The sequence below is a fragment of the Haemaphysalis longicornis genome, unplaced genomic scaffold (assembly GCF_048455015.1).
Source record: "Haemaphysalis longicornis isolate Haplotype H1 unplaced genomic scaffold, Haemaphysalis longicornis Haplotype H1 scaffold_1, whole genome shotgun sequence".
Lineage (NCBI taxonomy): Eukaryota > Metazoa > Arthropoda > Arachnida > Ixodida > Ixodidae > Haemaphysalis > Haemaphysalis longicornis.
The window spans coordinates 113,244,747-113,265,847 of record NW_027526203.1 but is presented as its reverse complement, the minus strand read 5'-3'; the positions used below and the strand labels follow the sequence as shown (position 1 = coordinate 113,265,847).

Sequence of the window (21,101 nt, the reverse complement as noted above, 5' to 3'; positions counted from 1 at the left end):
CGAGAGCAACAAGAGCAACAACAATGTCAAAATATAACCTAAGGCAGAAAAACTTTAATTAAAGGACGATTCAAAAAAAAAAAAGAAAAGGTCAGTAAGCGGGTTTCGAACTTCCGCCCTTTGAATCAGCAGGCGAGTACTTAACCTCCGAGCCACCAAAACAGTACACGGTCACGTAGTAAACCTAGGTATAATACTTGAGCTCACATAGTCTTGCTAAGCCTCCATTTGAGTGAATTGTTTGCCTGCGTGGATTTGACGCACGGTGCTTTTGTGTGCGTGTGTGCCTGCGTGCGTGTGCGTGTGCGTGTGTGTGTGTGTGTGTGTGTGTGTGTGTGTGTGTGTGTGTGTGTGTGTGTGTGTGTGTGTGTGTGTGTGTGTGTGTGTGTGTGAGTGCGCGTGGGCGTGTGTTCGCGTATGTCTGCGGGGAATAATTTTTTTATCCGACCGTTCTGTTTGTGAAAAGCCCACCCACAAACAGTGAATGGTGAATGCTTGGACGCTGAACAAAACACAAAACAGTCAATCTAGATGTAGATGACAATGATAATAACTTCGTTTGTTAATCCATTTTTATTCGCTTTTGAGTAGCAACAACTTACGACAACAAAAGACGTTGCTTGCATCAAGAAAATATACTGCCATTATATATATGTTTGCTATTATCAACTTTAATAAAATACTATAATGGCGTCTGCCTAGTTTGCTTCAGGTGTGATGATGAAGGAAGAAAGTAACTGCTAAAACTCTATGACTGCTAGATAGCCAACTGTAGTAATAAGTCTAGTCTAGGCTAGCATATATGCAGTCATTGTTATAGGTGCGCAAGAAAACACGTAGTTGGATCGTTGTGCGTGGTTTTGGTGGTTTGTTTTCGATTTGCTGGTGTTACGTGAATTACTACGTGCTCCTCCTGCCGTAATATTACGTGTTAGTGCTCTTGTGCCGCCTGAAACATCGTGAGTGCTGGCAAAGCGTCTGTGTCGTCGCCGTACTGCGCTGCTGTAGCAAACGCACATCGAGGTCGCCATTTGACAAAATACCTGACAAGTTGTGCGTGCCTACGTGAATCAAGTCTCTACTGCAAGTTCCAGTCTGTCGACGCGACGTGTGAAAAATGCTGCGTGTTCTGCCGTAAGTAATTGTTTATCGTGGTGCATGTTAAAATTTTATTACGCGTTGCCGCAGTGCTGTTTTGTTAAACGTGTTGAGTATATTCCTTGGTGTTCGGCTCGCCGCGCTTCTTTTATTGTAAATTACCGGCTGCGTCGGCGCGGTCATAATGAGCTTCCAGGAGCGGCGGCCAGTATGCTGTGTGAGTGATCGACCCCCTTGCCATTGCCGGCAACGAAAACATTATGCTGACGGCCCAGCGGCCGCCGCTTGGCTTGGGTGGATTCGACGCTAAAGCTTGTTGCATGAAAAAAAGAAAACTGCGTTAATGGTTGTAAAACAAAACGCCCACTCCCCGATTTTTTTTTTTTTAGGAGGCAGTTGACCCACAGTATATTTTTTTACAGGACGTAGGCAGCTTAGCATTGTTCTAACGGGTAGTTTTCGTTTACGGGTAAAGAAATGCAAGGAGGCTGCATTACATTTGTAGTTATAATACGTAAGAGTTGCATATACGTTGAATTTTCAACATTTAAGCATTGCTAGCAACTTTATAAGTAGTACCACATGCACAAGGTCTTTAGGCAGTGAACATTTGACCAGATAATTGTTTAGACGTCGCAGCTTGAAAACATGCTGTTCCAGCCTGCATTGCTGGTGCAGTCACAGGGCAGCTTTCACTGTTTTAATGCAAGAAATTTTTCCACCTTCCTAAGCTCATCCAGCATCGTCATGATCAGACAGAAATTCTTGTGTGGTGTGACATTATTTGTAGCTGGCTTGCATAAATTGTGTTGACCGTAACATGTTGAGCATGGGTTAAACGTGTTGATTCTTACAAATATGCATGTGATGGGGATACAATCACGGTGTGAAAAAGATTCAACAGGGCGTGGGCTTGCCACCGTGCTCCTTCACCATCCTGTTTTTTCGTTTCGTCAGCATTTCAACTTGCCTACCCCTTGGAGGTATTGGCACGCTGAGACGTTCACCATGTGCCTCAGAGAGAATTTTAATGGCGCCATGAAGACAAAATACAAGTTTGTGTTATTCGAAAGATTTCGTGTGGTATGGTGCCCCCAGCACTTGTCCAAATGCAAACGATGCTTTATTCACTGAGAAATTCATTAATTTAAGCTAAAATTTTGGTTTTCCCGCTAAATCGTGCATTTTCAGGGTCTGCAATGACATCACAGAAACCGACCGCTCTGCAGTCGATTGGGAAACCTTCTTTACCGTTAGTTAACCTAGATGGTGCCACCATACCGTGGCAAGCCGCTTTCTGCTTTTGTTTTGTTTTTACCGTATTTAAACGTGGCTTGTTTTTGTTCAGCGAGAAAATAATCGTTTCATGAAACATAGTGCTCGCTCCACAAATATGGTCACGTAAGACACTGTTGCTTGTGTCAATCGGCCATTGTTGTCCGAGACAACCCCAAAGCCCCGCAGTCCTGTGCAGCTAAACCAAGCATAGTGGGCACAGTACCAACAGCAGTACGCATCGGTACTTCTATGCTTACGTGTGCTTTCCTAACCTTTACTGTTGGTCCCACCATTCTTACTACTGTAAAAAGAATGTGCCCTAAATTTAAGCGCAAATAGTTCGTTCGGCAAGCTTATAGCCTCTGCCTAATTCGCGTTTGCTGTTGCCGCCCTCCGCTAACTGCAGAGCTGGCTGGTATGACATAGGTTCTGTTGCGGGAAATGAGCTAGTGGGTCGCATGGCCATTTCCTTTGTTCCTAATTTGTAGCTTATTTGAGTGGAGTTTATGTTCAAAATGGTGTCAGCGTGATTCTAGCAACGGAATCCTTTGAATGAACCAAACTTGTGTTTTCTCTTCATGGCTCCTTTAAAAGCCGTAACCACGTTTCGCACCCTCTGGACGAGAGAATATGCTTGCACAGTGGAAATCTGGGGCCACAGATTTCTACCACCTAGGGATATTTAATAGGCTTAGTTTAACATTAATTCAGTGTAAGGATGCTTCTGTTCCTTTAAAGTATGGCTGAAAGCCTTGTAAGGATTGTCATGTATGTACAGTGCTCACGGATTGAAACGTGACACTGCAAGCGCGTGGCCTGCGCTACATGCAGCGCCGCCAGTGGACGCCCGTGGAAGCTAGCTGTTGCATTGTGGTATACCACGAGGATGAGAGTGTTTTGACCATAAGCTTGCTGCTTCCGGTTGCCAATAAGCGGGGCAGTGGTTCCCCGCAGCGACAGCGGTGCGCTGTCAGCGACAGCGACGTCCATGGACGGCGCTGCATGTATTGGCAGCCACGCGCTCGCAGTGTTGCGTTTCAATCAGTGCGCACTGTACTTATTTTTTAGCTTGAAAGAACTGAAGGTGCCTTTTTTGCACCTACAAAAAACAAATTCTGTCATGTCCTGTCAGAGCGAGTATTTCACGGCATTATACCGCATATTTACGGCTTGTTTACTACTTGAACTTCCATTTTTTACAGGGCCAGGTGTTTGACATGGAGGATGTACGTTGTGAGCTACCAGAAGAATTGGCTGCCTCCTGTTTCTATCTATCCTGCACGACCTGTAAGTGGAGTTCATTACGGCTGTGAAATGCATGAAAATCTCGATTTTGAAGGCTGAGAGAACATGAAAACATAGAAAACCATTGTGGCATTCTTGTGGTACCTTAGTGATATTAAGACATAAGAACATTGCAGAGATGGGGCAAAAAATAAGGAACCGATGAGGGTGAGAAACTTCCTGGTACCTTTCTTATTTTTTTTGTCGCATCAGGGCTGCGTCCTTGCTCCATGAATTAATTAATAACGACTTTGTCACCCTTGTTCACTGTGGTAGTTGCGTGGTGCCCACAGACAGTGTGTGGGGATTTTTCTTCTACTGCCTATTACAGATGAACTAGATCTTTAGACTTCTACTCAAAAGTCATATTATGGATTACATTACATGAGTGAAACAATTCCATGCACCCAGAAATAGAATTTAGGTGAATTCACTTCAATGCCCTAGATGCAACTTGTGCCTAGCAGTGAAAAGGGTGTATTGCGTGCCTTTTTGCCACTGTGTTTCATGTAGTGTAATGAGTCTCACTGGCCATCGTAGCCCCCCCCCCCCCCCCCCCGAACAGCTATTTACTCTAGCAAATATAATGATGGTCCTAATTGTAGAAGGGTACCCGCCGCGGTGGCTCAGTGGCTAAGGCGTTGCGCTGCTGAGCACGTGGTCGCGGGTTCGATTCCCGGCCGCGGCGGCTGCTTTTCTGATGGAGGCGAAAAGCAAAAACGCCTGTGTGTACGAGATTTCGGCGCACGATAAAGATCCCCAGGTGGTCAAATTTAATCCGGAGCCCTCCACTACGGCGCACCTCATCGCCTGTGTTGCGTCGGCGCGTTAAACCCTACAATCAATCAATTGTAGAAGGGTACTCAGCAATTGAAGAAAGAGCTGTGGGGGGTTCTGGTTTGTGTATCAGACTTTGTTTGGAATATTGTTATGTAGCCACGGATAATGCAGGGTTTTTGTAAAAATATAGATTATCGGAGCAAACTTGTGCTCCGCAGTAAACATAAAAAAACACAAACCTCGAAGGAGTCAGCAAAGGGACGTGCATGGATGAGCGTTGGCGAATTGAATGCTGCAGGGTTTCTTTTGCACTCATTCATTTAGATCGAGAACATTTTCAATAAAAAACAGGAAAAGCTAGGATAGGGATCGCAAAGCAACACCCTTTCCATATCAAACAGGACTGCTGGTGCAGCATACAAAGGAAAAAGGGGAAAAAGACGGTTCACTTAAAAAAGGATAAGATTGCAGGGTGTGGCCAGGTGCTTGTAACAAAATATTTTGTAAACAAATCAAATGGCGTGGTTGGGGGCAATATTATGATGTTTATAGTAGGAAAAACCTGCATTATTTCCGAACAGTATGAATGCTCTGTGTGCAAACATATGCAAAAATGCTTGTGTGTTTTTAGCATTTGAGTGCACGTTACAGAGTAGTCAGCTCAAGTTACTGCGGTAGCTTTCCTCATTGCTGGTAAGCATAAACCCTGAAATTAAATTTGCTGTATTTGACCGCTTTAACCCTTTCACTGTCACTGATGTCCTGGTTTGTCTTCGAATTTCTCCTCCACGGTGTCACTGACATACCGGTGCGTTTTCTGTTGTGCGTTGAAAAATTCGTGCCATGGTGCAAAGTTGGCGCACCTGCACTGTTTGTGCTATCTGTCAAATCTTTCTAGTAGCTTGTATTTTCACAAAGTACAGAGCGACCACGCCCAGCTTTCGCTGCTTGGGGGTCACTCCGTGCACTGTACATCTGTTGGGATGAGTGACCACGTGGCACGCGTGCAATGATGGGTGCAAGTGTGCTATCCACCACGTTTTTCTAGGGTTGTTTTTTATTTCTGTTCCCGTGCCTGCTACCCATCGACACAAGGAAATATAAAAAGTGAGGAGCCAACCTAGAGGTTGGTCAGTTCATGGTGATGTACATTTTGCTTTTTGTAAGCAAGCACAGACAAACAAACTAGACAATGCAAGTGCTGTCTCGTAAATGAAATGCACAATAAAACTGCTGGCTTTATAGGTTCCAAAGAACGCGTAGACACAAGCAACTACTCATGATGACGACTGATCAATGCCTGTCTTAGCATGTTCATGCAATTTTATGTTGCCTTCCCTGCCCCCCTCCCCCCCCCCCATATTGCTTTGTTCCCACAGTGCTGCTGCAATAATCTCATCTCAAATGTTCTTGCGAGGCTGTATAAATGCCCGTCATGAGGAGGCCATGAATCTAAACAGTACTTAGTTCTGGGTTGTGTTGCCTATGTAACAGTATGTCATATTTGATGTTCGTAAGCTCATTAGTGAATTTATGTGGTCTAAATTTTGTGGCTAATTTTGCAACCTAGAAGTTATACCTTCTCTTTCAGGATACTTAGTTCAGTTTTGTATGGGAACACTCCTTTATATTTATAAGCATAACCAGCAAATGTTTGAGACGTGTTTGTTTAAACCCCTTCATATGCGATCAATGCGTTTGTCATTTCAGGTTCAAGCGTGGCAGTGGCTATCCCATCCTGTGAGGGGTAAAGATGAGGCGACACCTGGTGTGGCAGGCGGCAGCAGCACGTATGGATCCAACCTGAATAAAATAGTCAGGTTTGCAAGAGTCGTGTGATTCATGTGATTTTCGTCAGCTTGCTCTTACAGAAACAGCTGCAGCATGAAACAGTGACTGTGGAGCTGGCTGACATTTTCTACATGCAGCTGGCTGTGGGGCACTGTTATTTGACAGCATGCAAAGGGCACTCAAAAGGTGGAAGCTTGTGGGATACGTAGAGGACGGAAACATAAAGGATTCTTGGAGGACGCAGAAAGTCGGTGGCGAAATTTCAATACAGGGGACACACAAGGGACGAATGCGGTCTGTTGCCTTCAAGACATATAGGGGACACACAAAGGTCGTATGGTGTCTGTGTTGCCTTTGGGAGATAGACTGGACGCATGGAGGACGGAAACACACGGGACACTTGGAGTACGCAGAAAGTCGGTGGCGAAATTCCAACACAGAGGAAACACACAGGACGCACGCAGTCTGTTTCCTTCGGGACGCAGACTGTCTTTTGACTGGACATAGAAATTTTCATAAGGGGACATCCCCACCGGTGAGGAGATCTCCTTTCATGTGCTGCCCAACGACGAACCTCGGCGAATCAAGTGGCTACGTTTTGTGAACTTTGCAAACAGAGGAGAAAGAGAGCTAAAGGAAGTACGAGTGTGCTCGCTTCATTTCCGAGGAATGATTACGGCAGGGACCCTTACGTTAGCTCACTCCTGGGACATGCTGGCGCTCGTCGCCGACTTCGTCAAATCGCCGTCAAAGCGCTCTGACCTTGGGGGGGAAAAGAATGCCGTATACACCGCGCATTGACGCTCGTATCTTTCTGGTCGAAGCAGAGAGCTCGCGCGAACGGCTTTCCATACACGACACCGGCCAACTGGCATAAGTGATACTGCTACTGAAATTGAACTATCATTAACCGTAATATAAATACGGCACATACGTACCAGTCTGTATTCGTCCGTCGCGACGGGGCTGACGAGGCAGCGGTGCCGACGGCTGGGCGTTCGTCTGTTGTGGCTGTCGCGGAATGGTCGCTTTCCGGTCCATCCGCGTATCCCACTACTCCTGCCGTTCGTGCACTTAGAAGCATTGAGCGTTCAAGTGGTGTGAGGTTGTTAAATGCAAGCCCGAGCTTCTCGGCGAGAGTTTTGTTCTCCGGATCAGGCGATTCCATGACTAGGGCTGCGGGTGCAATAGGTTTTACTAGTATTTTTAAAATGGCCGCCCGGTTCCTGTTTGATTCCCGCGTGCGGGTGCTATATGGAGTCGACATACTAAGTATCTGGTTCATGGACCGGCTCGTATGACGCCATTGTTCACGTGACGAAATGTGCAATTTAGGCGGGAGATTTAAAATTTTGGCTTAAATTGCCTTATTTCTCAGTGAATAAAGCATTATTTGCTTCCGGGAAAGCGCTTAGGGTACTACGAAACACCTAATCTTTCGAATAAAACAAACTTTTGTTTTCTCTTCATGGCTCCTTTAAAACTGCTAAATTCGCGGAACATCCGCCCTCTTGAACGCAACCTAGCCATGTGCAAGAATATGGTCAGGGGAGAATAACTCCAACATTACATTTTCCACTTCTGTGGAAATGTGTGAGGGAGCTTAAGACCAGCTCGTTAGTAAAGATCAGCATGAGCTGATTGGAAGGGCAAGGGAATGACCTGCTGCACCTGAGGCCTAGCCGTAAAATTCAACCTCGGTATTCTCTTACATATCACTACCCTCTTTTCCTAAACCCTAACTATTCCTTCCTCAACAAAGATTTTCACCCTCCCTCTATCTTCAGAATAAAGCAAAAACATTCAGTCCGGCACACACATTAAAGAATAAACACTTTGTAACACTGACACTGCCACCTTCTCGCTCAAGCTGACCAACACCCCGCAGCCGCACCCCTTCACGCTCACATCTTAAACTGCAGAAGCACAGAAGGCCTCCGCCTCTCCTCGGCAATCGCATGTAAACGCCTTTGTTGTGAGCGTTTCTCTATTTGATAACCTTCAGCGCTTGGGAACCATACGTAGTAAATGCAGCAACTACGTCCCAAAACGCTCTCTGGGAGTCGACGTAACGCTATCAAGTCCTACATCTTAAGACCCGAGCGTAGATGTCATCTGCAACTTTTCTTCCTAAAGCATGCATTTGGTAGGTAACTAAAAATGATCACCACAAAACTGAAAGGATTTGAGGTGAGAAATAGTTCTTTTGAATAAAGTGTCTTGAGAAGTCACCTTGCACCCGTACTAAAACAGGTATTGACGGGAAACAAACGCGAGAAGAGACCGGCGCTGTCGTGGGTTTGACAAAAAAGAACAAAAAATAATGCTTCCAATTCGCCTTGAACAGACTGACACAGACCAAAATTTTAGCGTTAGAACAGCCAAACAAACGATATCGCTCTTAAAACAACGATATCAAACTCTCGTTGCAACGCGTGGTTTGTCAAAGCCAGGACGATGTCAGCATGCGCCAGCAAGATGTATGGAGCATACAAAGTGACCCCCTACCGCCAAGCGTTCAGTGCGATCAGCTTTGCCACTTCATGCGAAAAAAACGACAGGGTAGTGTTGTGTGGTTAAACACGCACGCGCACAGCGGTGTTTCGACGCAAAAAATGCAACGTTAGATGGCGTGGCGATGCGTTTCTCTACGCGTTCGCGTGGCCTGGCTTCTTTCTTTTGGCACCCGGTGTACGTCTGTAGACGTCCTCAGTGGGATGATTGCACAATACAGATTACACAGGCTGCACTGATGACAGTGGTAGTGACCTGATTCCCTGTCGCAGAAACGACTACGTCGTTGTGTGTCACCCCCCATCCAGCTTTTTTCAGGCTACTTTTCTGTCATGTTTATGGGGATGCTTTCAAGAGGAAATTTGGCAGTCGTTGCTGCGAATTACCATTTGGCCGAGAGCTTAACGATCCCGCTTCAAATTCAATGTCGCATATTTTTCGGTCTAATATTCGTGCCGGAGTTTCGTAATATCCCATTTGCTCTTGCACTACCGCTTGATGAAAAGACCCCCTTTCGATCAAGCGGCCGTGACAATTGCGACAATCGGGAATGACGGTAGCCCTGAAGTTGCCCGTAGTATGGACTAACATTTTTGAAAAAAATTCCTTTCGTGCTTCCACGTGAATTCCCACAACAAAACTACCTCCTGGTTGCTATATAAGTTCGCCCGAATACCAAATCAACACCCTGATCGTTCCACGTCCCCCCTTTCTCTCTGTTTGTAGATCCCGAATCTACTTTCTTCGGCTGTCCCATAACATTCTCGCTAAGCACATTGCTTCCCACTGCCTCAGTGGGGAGTTGACGTATCAGTTTTATGCCAGGAGGTTCTCGAATCCTGCGCTGCCCTATCTAAATTACCGTTACACAGACCACATCGTCATGCGATGATTGGATTCTTACTAAGCTCGCCGAGGTCTCTACGTGAGGGTTGTAGGATGCAAAAACCGCACACCAGCCATTCCGTGCATCCATACGGCATGCGGACATCTCCGTAGAAACGAAACGATGAGCCGGGGCTAATCCTATACGGGCTATCGGCAGACCAACGCTAAATTATTGGTTGAGTTTAATTTCGGGAACCCGGCGCACAGGAAGAGCCGCTTGTCTGAGTGATTTCAACGATTGTGGGGGCACCGATAGGGGCCGGTGCTCATGAACTGCCGACCACTCACCCTCTCTTTAATTAAAACCACACGCGATATCTTTGTAGGCGGCTACAGAAACTGAGTTAACCCGTACTTTGCTTCATTTCTTTCCCAATGCGTAACATTACCAGCCTGGCTAAATTCTCCAGAGCACGATTTTAATTGCGAAATTGATCTGTGGATGCAGTTTGGTTAAAAAACGGTGAACATTTGACAAGTATTGGACTAGAAGCCTTAAGGGATTTGAGGTCGCATAAGGATTAGGTTGTTCATTCGAATCTGGACTTAGGCTAAGTTCTGCTATACGCTCTGCAGCTTCATTGTGCACCGATTTTTATCCATTTACTTCGCTTCCCCTTATGTCCTTAATCAGCTTTCCCGGGCTCAACACGACACTGCCAAAGGAAAATTCAACGAACCGGGATGGATACCTATTGGCGGCGCCCCTATTTCTTACCACAGCCGAGCATAAAACTTTCGTACTCAGAACGTTTGTAAAAAATTAAAGCAGTTCCACTCAACGTGAAAGGTGTGAAGTGCGGAGCAGTTATTCATGAAAGGGGCTGTGATACCCTCTCTTGACAAGCCTCAGTATTAGCCTGGCGTTAAACCCCATAGTGGTAAAGAGATGGCGCTGCAGCCACTTAAATGGCCTATAAAGAGACACTTGATTTATTTATTTTATTGTGTACGTATTTCCGGCCTAGCAACAGCAGCCTCCGTGACAACGGTGCAGCGCAAAGATCACCGCTACGCTGCATATTACTTGAATTACTGTGTCGATGCGACCTAGTTGGTAGCCATAAGTGAATCAGATTTACTTGAATCAGTTTGGCGCTTAACTGGTTTACTAGCTGCATATGACGAACGCGTGGCTGTGTGGCGCAATTGTATTGGCAGTGGCTTTGCAACGCGAGGGAACGAGGTTCGATCCCGACTGCTGTAGCTAGACGCCGTGGCCCCGGACAAGCGACGACAAGCCGGGCCCCTAAAGTGCTCCGCCCTTGCATGAAACGTCAACCTAATGGTCGAAACTGAATTAGGCTAGCATTAAAGCCGTGTTATTTCCTGGGAGTGCCAAGAAGTAGTCTTGAAGGTGAAGTTCAAGCTTATTTCACATGTTTTAAAGGTGCGTACAAATAATAATACAGAAGGAGGTCTCCTAGTTAAAAAAAAACTGTAGGGGGACCTCCTGTGAGAGGGTGCTTAAAATACCAGCGTTAGGAGAGGCAGAACTAAACTATACATCAAACAAAATGAGCAGGAACAGGCAGAAAGCATTACATATATATATACAAACGCACACATATATGCATCCATTTGTAGCAGTACAAACAACTGCGCATAAAACCCTGCAGCAAAAAAGGATTAGGCATAACAACAGAAGCACTGCAAAAAACATAGCTACAATGTAAACATGTTTATCCATTATGCCAAGTCTCAACGCTCTGTTAACACAAAACTGATATCGTTTCTCAGATGTTCTAAGAGGTGTGTCGCATGAATCCTCATGGTTACGTAGGTTCATTAAAAACTGGGTCTCTTCTCTTGACCCTACACAAATGAAGCTTTCCCTCCTCCGTGATAAAAATATTGAGTGCCATAGAATTTATTATACGGATATAAGACGCGAGCACTGCGCGAAAAGATAGTGAGTGTGTGTACGCAATCTATAGGCCATTTCAACTTACCCAAAAGTACACTTTACTAAGCTATCTCAAGATTTACACATTTCGATTATGTGATTGTATTGGTCATTCTCTAGCTCACCTAAGTTGTTTTTCTTTAATTTTTTAGCATGAAAACCATTAGGTGGATATCGTTTAAGGACGAGATTACTGTTGTGTGACGACGGACGCTACCTTGCATATGTAGTTGCCACCTGGAATGCGGGACCATTTTTAACCCATTCTTGTTTGTACTAAGCTCCTGCATTTTCAAGGAATCCGAAAAATGCACCGTGTTAATTTACTGCATGTGTATTGTGAGAATCAATCTGTCCGATGCGCTAGTGCCCACTTCAAGGAGACATAGATAAGGGCCCTTGTACTGTCGTGGCAAATTCATCGTATACTTCGTCTGCTTCCCAGGACAATTATCATCATCATGGCGTACCTCATCTATTCTTCATAGCCATCCTCATCATCATTCGTGGGGCTGGAGTTCTGGGTTGCCGCTCAGAATGAACGCGCTGTTTCCACTGCCTCTGCGACGTGTCTTCTGGGTGACGGCTGCCCTTGACGTCTCCCTCAAGGGGTAGAGGTGCACTTCGGTCCCGTCCTCTGTCTTTCCCAGTCGCACACCTGGAGCTCCGTTCCGGTAGGCGCTTTCTGATGATGCAGGACGAGAGCGGGAACAGCCCCCCCCCCCCCCCCGGAGAGTCAGCTGCTGTTCCTGCTGCGTTTACAATCACCACCCACCAACGCGATCCGCCAGGTTTTTCTGGCCGTCGAGGTGAGGCTGTCGACGACTGGCTGGATAGCTATAATCGGGTCAGCAGCATCAATCGGTGGGATGACGCATTCAAGCTTCGAATCGTCTCCTTCTCCCTGCATGAGGCAGCCAAGACGTCGTTCCGTAACAACGAACACACGATCACCGACTGGACTAACTTTACTCAGGAGCTACGAAAAAATTTCGGCACGCCGTCCATTCACGCCGACGTAGCCAGACAAACGCTTGCCGCACGCATTCAGCGCCCTGTTGAGACATTCGCCTCCTACATTGAGGACGTCGTCGCCCTTTGTCGCCGTGTGGATGAAACCATGCCAGAGGCTGACAAGGTACGTCATGTATTGAAGGGTATCGCTCCGTTTGCCTTTAACGCTCTGGCTGTGGAAAATCCTGCCAGCGTCAGTTATGTCCGCAAGACTTGTCAATGGCTGGACCAACTGCAGTCTATTGGCCTTCGCCTGGAGGCTTGCGCCTCTCATCAATACGGGGACTCGGATCTCTGCAGCCTCATTCCCGCGATCATCCGCGACGAACTGCAGCAACAGGACTCGCCTTGCTCGTCGCGTGACCATTGTCACACTAACGCGCCGGAGCTTCGAGATATTGTCAGGGAGGAGCTAACATCCATGACGGGATATTACCTGCACGTTCTCCTCTTGCCACCGTCTGCACTCATTCCTACTCGCCCACGACCCCTCCCTTGGCCACTGTCTACGCGCCGTCCTACTCTGCGATTGCGGCCAAACCACCCTTGCAGGTTCAGCCACCGTCGCCGCAAGCCCATGTGACAGCGATTGCCGCAGCCCCTGCTTCCCTGCATTATTACACCACCATGCGACCCTGCCGTCAACGGTTTCCTGGAGGTGGCCCAGTGTGCTACTATTGTGGGATCAGGGGCCACATTTCTCGTTTCTGTCGTCGGCGTCAGCAAGACGAGCGAAGAGGCTACGCCCCGTACGAACGTGACTATTCCCGGTTTCCTACGGCTATCGGCGTACCGAACACGTTTCCCCTCCGCACCGCCCTTCGTCGCCTCCAGGGCCACTCGAGCCTTCCAGTCATCGTTCTGCACGCCGGCGCTCGCCTTCACCGTACCGTCGTTCTTTGTCCCCCCTCCGTCCTACCACCCACGCTACGAACACCCACCAGGAAAACTAGCTCCTGCAGTTTTTGGAGGGAAAACTGCAGTGTGGGAAAATCGACAATTCCTCCAGACAAACCCTCGAACACTCTAAGAGCCGATGTAGAAGGTGTTATTGTTGATGCGCTAGTGGACACACGAGCCAGTATTTCAGTGGTTGATGAAAATTTATGTTTGGAACTGCGAAAAGTGAAAACTCCGTACACTGCGCCCTCTTTATGTAACGCGCACCAAGGTGTCATCGAACCTACTGGATATTGTACAGTGCGTGTTTTCATCGATGGAATTCGGCACCACATACAGTGCGCGGTACTGCCGCATTGCGCCCATCAGCTCATTTTAGGGTGGGACTTCCTATCGTCGGCCTCCGCTATTATATCCGGTGACCGCCAAGACGTGGAACTGGCGGAAACGGATGATTCAACTATTGATGACGCGCCGCAGCAGCGCCTAGTAGCCAGCGCGCATTACGTCATTGATCCTGGCAGTGAGAAAATCATCTCGGTTAGTTCCAATAAGTTTTGCGATGGCGACATTCTCATCACTCCCTCTTCTCGCTTCCTTCCCGAAGGGCTGGTGATCGCTACGAGTCTCGTGCGTTTTTCAAAAGCGAACTCCTGCTCTTATCGTAGTTAACACCAATCATGAGCCAATGATCCTACCTCGGCGCACCACAATTGCTACTGTTGCTGCCTCTACTCCCGCCTGTATTTTCCCTCTCTGTGCCGTCTCATCTACTGCTAATCTCAATTCCGACTCTCCTCATCCCGCGCTAACCGCCACAATGAGCTCTGACCTTTCCCCGGCTGAAACTGAGTCGTTACTGCAGCTTCTGAACAAACATAAATCTATATTCGACTATAATTGTACCGTACTGGGTAAGACATCGGTGGCAGCGCATCGTATCGAAACCGACCGGTCTCGCATTATTCACCCCCGTCCTTACCGTGTGTCTTCGTCAGAAAGGAAAGTTATAAGTGATAATGTCACCGAAATGCTTCAGCGGAACATTATTCGGCCTTCAACTAGTCCGTGGTCTTCTCCGGTAGTGCTAGTGCAGAAAAAGAACGGATCGGTGCGATTTTGCGTCGATTATCGCGCATTGAACAAAATTACCCGAAAGGACGTTTACCCGATGCCACGGTTTGATGACGCCCTAGATTGCTTACAAGGCGCCGAATATTTCTCAAGCCTTGATCTGCGCTCGGGGTACTGGCAGATCCCCATGCATGAGGACGATAAAGAGAAGACCGCGTTGGCCACACCCGACGGGCTCTATGAATTTAACGTCCTGCCATTTGGGCTTTGCAATGCCCCTGCAACATTTGAACGAATGATCGACACTGTCCTCCGCGGTCTCAAGTGGAAAACATGCTTTTGTTATCTCGACGACATCGTTATCTTTTCTTCAAGTTTCGCTGAGCACCTAAAGCGACTGGATGAAGTTCTCACCTGTCTTTCCAATGCGGGGCTTCAGCTCAACTCTAAGAAGTGCAGCTTCGCTAGTCGAAGCATTAAAGTTTTGGGGCACGTAGTAAGCAATGATGGTATTCGGCCTCATCCTGAAAAAATTGCTGCGGTAATCAACTTTCCGCGCCCGTTACAACAAAAAAATTTGCGCAGCTTCTTAGGTCTGGCATCGTACTTCCGTCACTGCGTCCGGAATTTCGCTGCTATTGCTTCTCCCCTCAACAAGCTGATGCACTCCGGAACACCCTTTGAGTGGTCTGATGCATGTGAACAGGCCTTCCAAGAGTTAAAACAAGCACTTACTTCCGGTCCAGTATTCTGTCATTTTGACGAGTCCGAACCGGTTAACCTGCATACTGACGCCAGTGGACATGGCATTGGTGCAGTGCTTTTGCAGGCTGATGACCAACACATGGAAAGGGCTGTTTCTTACGCCAGCCGCTCTCTCAGTGCGACTGAGAAGAATTAGACAATTACCGAGCAGGAGTGCCTCGCTGTTGTTTGGGCGGTTCAGAAATTCCGCCTATATCTATACGGCCGTTCCTTTACAGTGGTGACAGACCACCATGCTCTGTGCTGGTTGCTGTCGCAGAAAAACCTAACTGGACGCCTCGGACGCTGGATTATTCGACTGCAAGAATATGACTTTACAGTCGTTTACAAGTCCGGAAAGAAGCACCTTGATGCAGATGTTCTCTCACGATGTCCGCTGGAGTCATCCGAAGCACTAGATGCGACCACGTCACGTGGCACGACACTTACCATCGCCCCTGTCAGCCACATAGCGCCTGACAACGTGTCTGACTTGGCAGCACTTCAACAATCAGATCCCTACTGCCGTGGAATAATTGACTACCTCACCGGAGCCAAACATCCTGTGAACAGCCGCTGCCGTCGTCAACTTCAACAATTTCGGCTTTTAGATGGAGTCCTTCACCATTCTAACCACTACCCCTCAGGCTACAGATGGGTTCCCGTTGCACCGCACTCCCTCCGCCCTACGATACTACAAGCCCTACATGATGATGCCACAGCTGGACATCTAGGCTTTCATAAGACGTATGATCGCGTCCGGAGCCGCTTTTTTTGCCTGGCCTTGCCACCTGTGTTCCCCGCTACATTGCGTCGTGCGGCTCATGCCATCAGTGCAAATGCTCGACTTCCGCGCCTTCAGGACTCCTACAACCCCTTCCTTGCCCGTCGGTACCGTTCGACACCATGGGAATTGACCTCTACGGTCCACTACCTCCAACGACTGCCGGATATCGCTGGGTCGTAACAGCTGTAAACCACCTCACAAGGTACGCGGAGACAGCTCCAGTTCATTCTGGTTGTGCTACTGAGGTCGCCGATTTCTTTTTACGCTCGATCCTCGTGTGTCATGCCGCCCCTCGAGTACTCTTGAGCGATCGCGGCAGGACTTTTTTGTCCAACCTTCTCGGGGAAGTTCTCCGAGCCTCTCATACAGTCCACAAAACCACGTCCGCATACCACCCGCAGACCAATGGGCTAACCTTACCTTGTCTTACCACCGTACCTTGTCTGACATGATTTCCATGTACATTCGACCCGACCATTCAAATTGGGACACGATTCTCCCATATGTTACATTCGCATACAACAGCGCTGTTCAAAAGACCAATGGTTATTCGCCATTTTTCCTCGTTTTTGGCCGCCACCCGTCTTTTATTCTGGATACCACCTTCTTTACAGCTCCCGTGTCTACATCAAGCCCCTTATCCGAGCAGTTTGTCTCACGCCTTGCCCATTGCCGTCGCCTTGCTCGCCTGCACACGGAAGCCTGCCAAAACGACCGGAAACTTCGATATGACACCACGCATCGTGCTGTCCAGTTCCGCCCTGGTGACAAGGTACTCCTTTGGACGCCAATTCGCAAGCCAGGATTATGTGAGAAATTCCTTCATCGATTTCTTGGTCCCTACACCATCCTGGAAGAAACCTCCCCCGTCAATTATCGCGTCGCGCCTTGTTCTCCTCCTTCGGACAGGGAACAGAGATCGTGCATGTGTCCCGGCTGAAATCGTTCACGCCTCGCACTCCATAAACTGCTCCCAGGCTGTCGCTTCCGCGAAGAGGGAAAAAGTGTGAGAATCAATCTGTCCGATGCGGTAGTGCCCACTTCAAGGAGACATGTATAAGGGCCCTTGTACTGTCGTGGCCAATTAATCGTATACTTCGTCTGCTTCCCAGGACAATTATCATCATCATGCCGTACCTCATCTATTCTTCATACCCATCCTCATCATCATTCCTGGGGCTGGAGTTCTGGGTTGCCGCTCAGAATAAACGCGCTGTTTCCACTGCCTCTGCGACGTGTCTTCTGGGTGACGGCTGTCCTTGACGTCTCCCTCAATATGTATTTTTTAAGCTTCGCAATTCTAGAAAGGCATGATAATATGTGCATTGTTTTTGTGCTAATAAAGGCCGTTCTCTCCATCTTATTTTATTTGCGTCTCGGAATCGACGATAAATTAGATTAGGGCTGTCCGTGTGTACGGCAGAGTCGTTCTGCACGTAAAATTTGTGAAATTAGACCGAAGGAAACTTCAGCCTGCTCATTTGGGAAAACGCGAAATCATATCAGTCCGGGTGCTTCGTTCTGTGTGGTTTCAATTTCAGGTTCAGTTTATTATTATTAATAGAAAAATACATAACAGGGGCAATATATACAGAAGCAGGTCGCATAGTCGCAGACTGTAAGGGGACCTCCTCTGCAATGTTAAAGTGAAAAAACGTTTCATAAATGCAGCAGATAGACAGAGAAAAAAAGAACTTCAGTAATAATGGGTACAAGCATATAAAACACGGATACACGTATGAAATATCATGAAAAAGTTACGAAGGTAATGCATTTTATGAAAACATCAAGCAAGGAATAAGTGCATAACAGCAACACACCAAATTAACTGGAAGAACAAAACCAGGCTAGTGATTGAACATTGTATTTTTTAGCTTGTTTTTCACTTCATTCAGTGTACGTGATGATTTAATATATAGGGGTAAGGTATTCCAAAATTCGATCCCATAAAAATAAACGGTCTGCTTGCCGTAGTTAGTACGAACTTTGGGTAAACTAAAATATTGTTGAGGGCAAACCTCGTGACATTAGTGTTTGTACGCAAAGATATTGAAGTGGATAAGTGTGGAAGTGGGTCGTTTATTGTCTTATACATATGAATAGCGAAATTAAATTTGATAAGTTTCTTAACCGTTAATGTTATTCGCATGAAGCAATGACAGCGTTACTGCGGAATGGTCTAGATGTGGCAATTCTTATTGCTTGGTTTTGGATTGTCTGAATTGATGTAAGGTGAGTGCTGTGTGTGCTAGCCTATGAAACAATTCAGTAAGAGATGTACAAATGAATGAAAGAAAAATATAATGACCTTACTGTTGCCTGGTCGAAATAGGGGCGTGCTTTAAATATTATTCTTATGTGGCGCGTCATTTTTTTTCTGATGAGTGCAATGTGTTGATGGTATTTTAGATTAAATTCGACTTCGAAACCGAGAAACCGAGATGAATCGCTTACAGGGATGTTGTTCCCAGCAATTTTGATGGTGGAAATTGAAGTTAAAGATTTTTGTGGTGAGGAGAAAACAAGAAATTTTGTTTTCAGATGCGTTTATCTGTAACATATTTTTAGTAAACCAACACTCCAACCTGGTCATATCAAAGTTTAAATTCTCAGTTAAAGGTGTAATGCTATTGTCGGAGTTAAAAATTGTGGTCTCATCGGCATATAGTATGCATGTAGATGAAGAAAGGCAAGTAGGTAAATCATTAATGTAAAGTAGGGGCAGAAGTGGCCCCAGAATCGAACCTTGAGTAACACCAATGTTAGTTGTTTTTGACGTCGAATATACATTAGAAACTTATACTTTTGGTGTATGGTTCCAGAGGTAGCTTTGAAGTAGCAGTAACGGTGCATGGTGCAGTTATCCCAATAGCTTCAAATTTATTGAAAAAAATGTTGGGATTGATCTTGTCAAATGCTTTTGTTAGGTCGATAAATATGCCGCCACCAAAAGGACCGTTGTCTATAGACTGTTTAGGTTGGTCAGTGAGTGAAATAAGCGCAAGGTCACTAGAGTACCCGGAACGGAAGCCAAACTGACTGGGAGGTAGAATGTTACATTTATTTAGATAATTATTTAGGCTTAATGATACCAATTTTTGAATTACTTTGGTCAAAAAAGTAAATATGCGAATGGGACGGTAGTTATCAAGAAATTAAGTATCTCCTTTTTATGTACTGGAATAATTTTACCAGGTTTGAGCTCTTGCCGAAACATGCCTGATTTGAACACCAAAATTACAATAAAAGCGAGTACATTTGATATCAGATGGGCTATCATTTTTATGTGTGTAGAATGTAAAGCATCGAGGACAGCCCGTGTTACTTTCAGGCTGCGTATTACGTTGAGCAGTTTATCTGGCGTCGAAGGAAACAAGAAAAACGAATGAGGTAGGCGATCTAAGTCCACTCATTTAATGGAAGTGGGGATGATTCGACTTGGAAGAAAAAGTTCGCAAACTGATCAGCAATATCAGTTGGGTCACTATAAGTAACACTGTTGTGAATCACTTCAGTTATGCTATCCCGATGTGTGCTTCTATTTAAAAATGAATGAATAATTCCCATATCTTTCGAGTGCTATTACCTGCATCCGTTAGTTTTTGCTCATAATACTTGCTTTTGGCTTCTTTTACTGCGAGTTAAGTAGGTTGCAAAATATTTTGTAGCAAGCGAGTTTGTGTTATACGGTTGCCTTTTGGGTTGTCTGTAGAGGTTATCGCGTTTGCGCATTTCTGTGAGTAATCTGCCTGTCAACCATGAATTTTTTCCCGAAGCTATTACTTTTTTACATTTTTGTTTATCGATACGAGATTGAACATGTGTTACTAGTAAAGATGAAAATAGGGTGAAAGCTTCTTGCGCGTCATTTATTAGGTAAACGTCAGACCAGTCTGTCTTAGCAACGGCATCTACAATTTTTTTAATATGCATCAAGTAAATGAAGTTAAGTGGGGTTTCACAACGTGATTAAAGCACAAGAAAATGGGAAAGTGTTAAGTGATATCGATTTACAAGACTGCAGCATCTGGTGGAGTCAGAAGATTGGACAATGCATGATCAATAAGAGAACCGTTACTATTAGAAGTTGGTCTAGTTGGAATATTCATTAAACATTTACACCCATAGCTGTTCAGCGTGCTGAGATAGTTGATTGTATTAGGAGAGAGATCATCTAGTAAATTAATGTTAATATCACCCATGATAATGGAATTTTTATTTTCAAGTGAAATGGCACAAAGAGAATGCTGCACATTTGTGCAAAATTCAGAAACTGGTGAAGAGGTAAGCGGTAAACCCAATATAAACTTCTTGTTATCACGATTAAAAAACTGTGTTCAAATTCTAGCCAAACCGATTCACAGTGGCCTGCTTTTAATTCTACATCAACTCTCGTTTGCAACAAATGTTTTTTAGTACTTATATAGCTGCACCCCCATGGTTATTAGTAGTATTGTTGTATTAGTATTAGTAGTATTGTGTATTGTTGAGTAGTATTAGTAGTAGTATTAGTTATTAGTACAGTAGTAAGGTGTGCACGTAGGAAAGCAGAAGAGATTTCGATCGTCCTCTTTGAGCCCTGTTTCAGTTATCCCAATGATGGAGAATGGGCTGGTAAATGATGAAATGAGATTACGGAATTGGACGAAGTGTTTTCGAAGGCTTCTTGCACTGAAATTAATTATTGAGCAAGAGTTATTTCCTACAAAGGCGTCAAGTTGAGCAGGTGAAAGGAAGAGCGATATGGAAGCCTTGTCTGGCACGTGCGCATCTTGTACAAATGGAAGAGTTCGACAATTTTAGACGGGTCAGCTTCGTCGCATGTTCTGAATACTTGACTGTCCTTTGTCTTGCGTGCTTTGATTTGACAGTTACTCGTCCATAGAAACATCTAGTTTTTCTCTTTCTTTAGGTTCAGAGCCTCGGTTCAGAGGCTGCTTTTTGTATAAATAGAATTCTTTATCAAATAAATTGCGGTTTAAAGTCAGCGCTCGTCCGGCGTTCCTTCCTTGTGTAGCTTGTCTTTTGCACTGCTGTTATACC

The 21,101-nt window shown here is 45.9% G+C and overlaps 1 long non-coding RNA gene across 1 annotated transcript; it reads left to right on the top strand.

Annotated features, from left to right (window-relative positions):
• Nucleotides 1-828: 828 nt before the first annotated feature.
• Nucleotides 829-6,548, top strand: LOC144165458 (uncharacterized). Its single transcript, XR_013321461.1, has 3 exons — nucleotides 829-1,134; nucleotides 3,579-3,663; nucleotides 6,151-6,548. It is a non-coding gene; the product is annotated as an uncharacterized LOC144165458 (long non-coding RNA).
• Nucleotides 6,549-21,101: the final 14,553 nt, after the last annotated feature.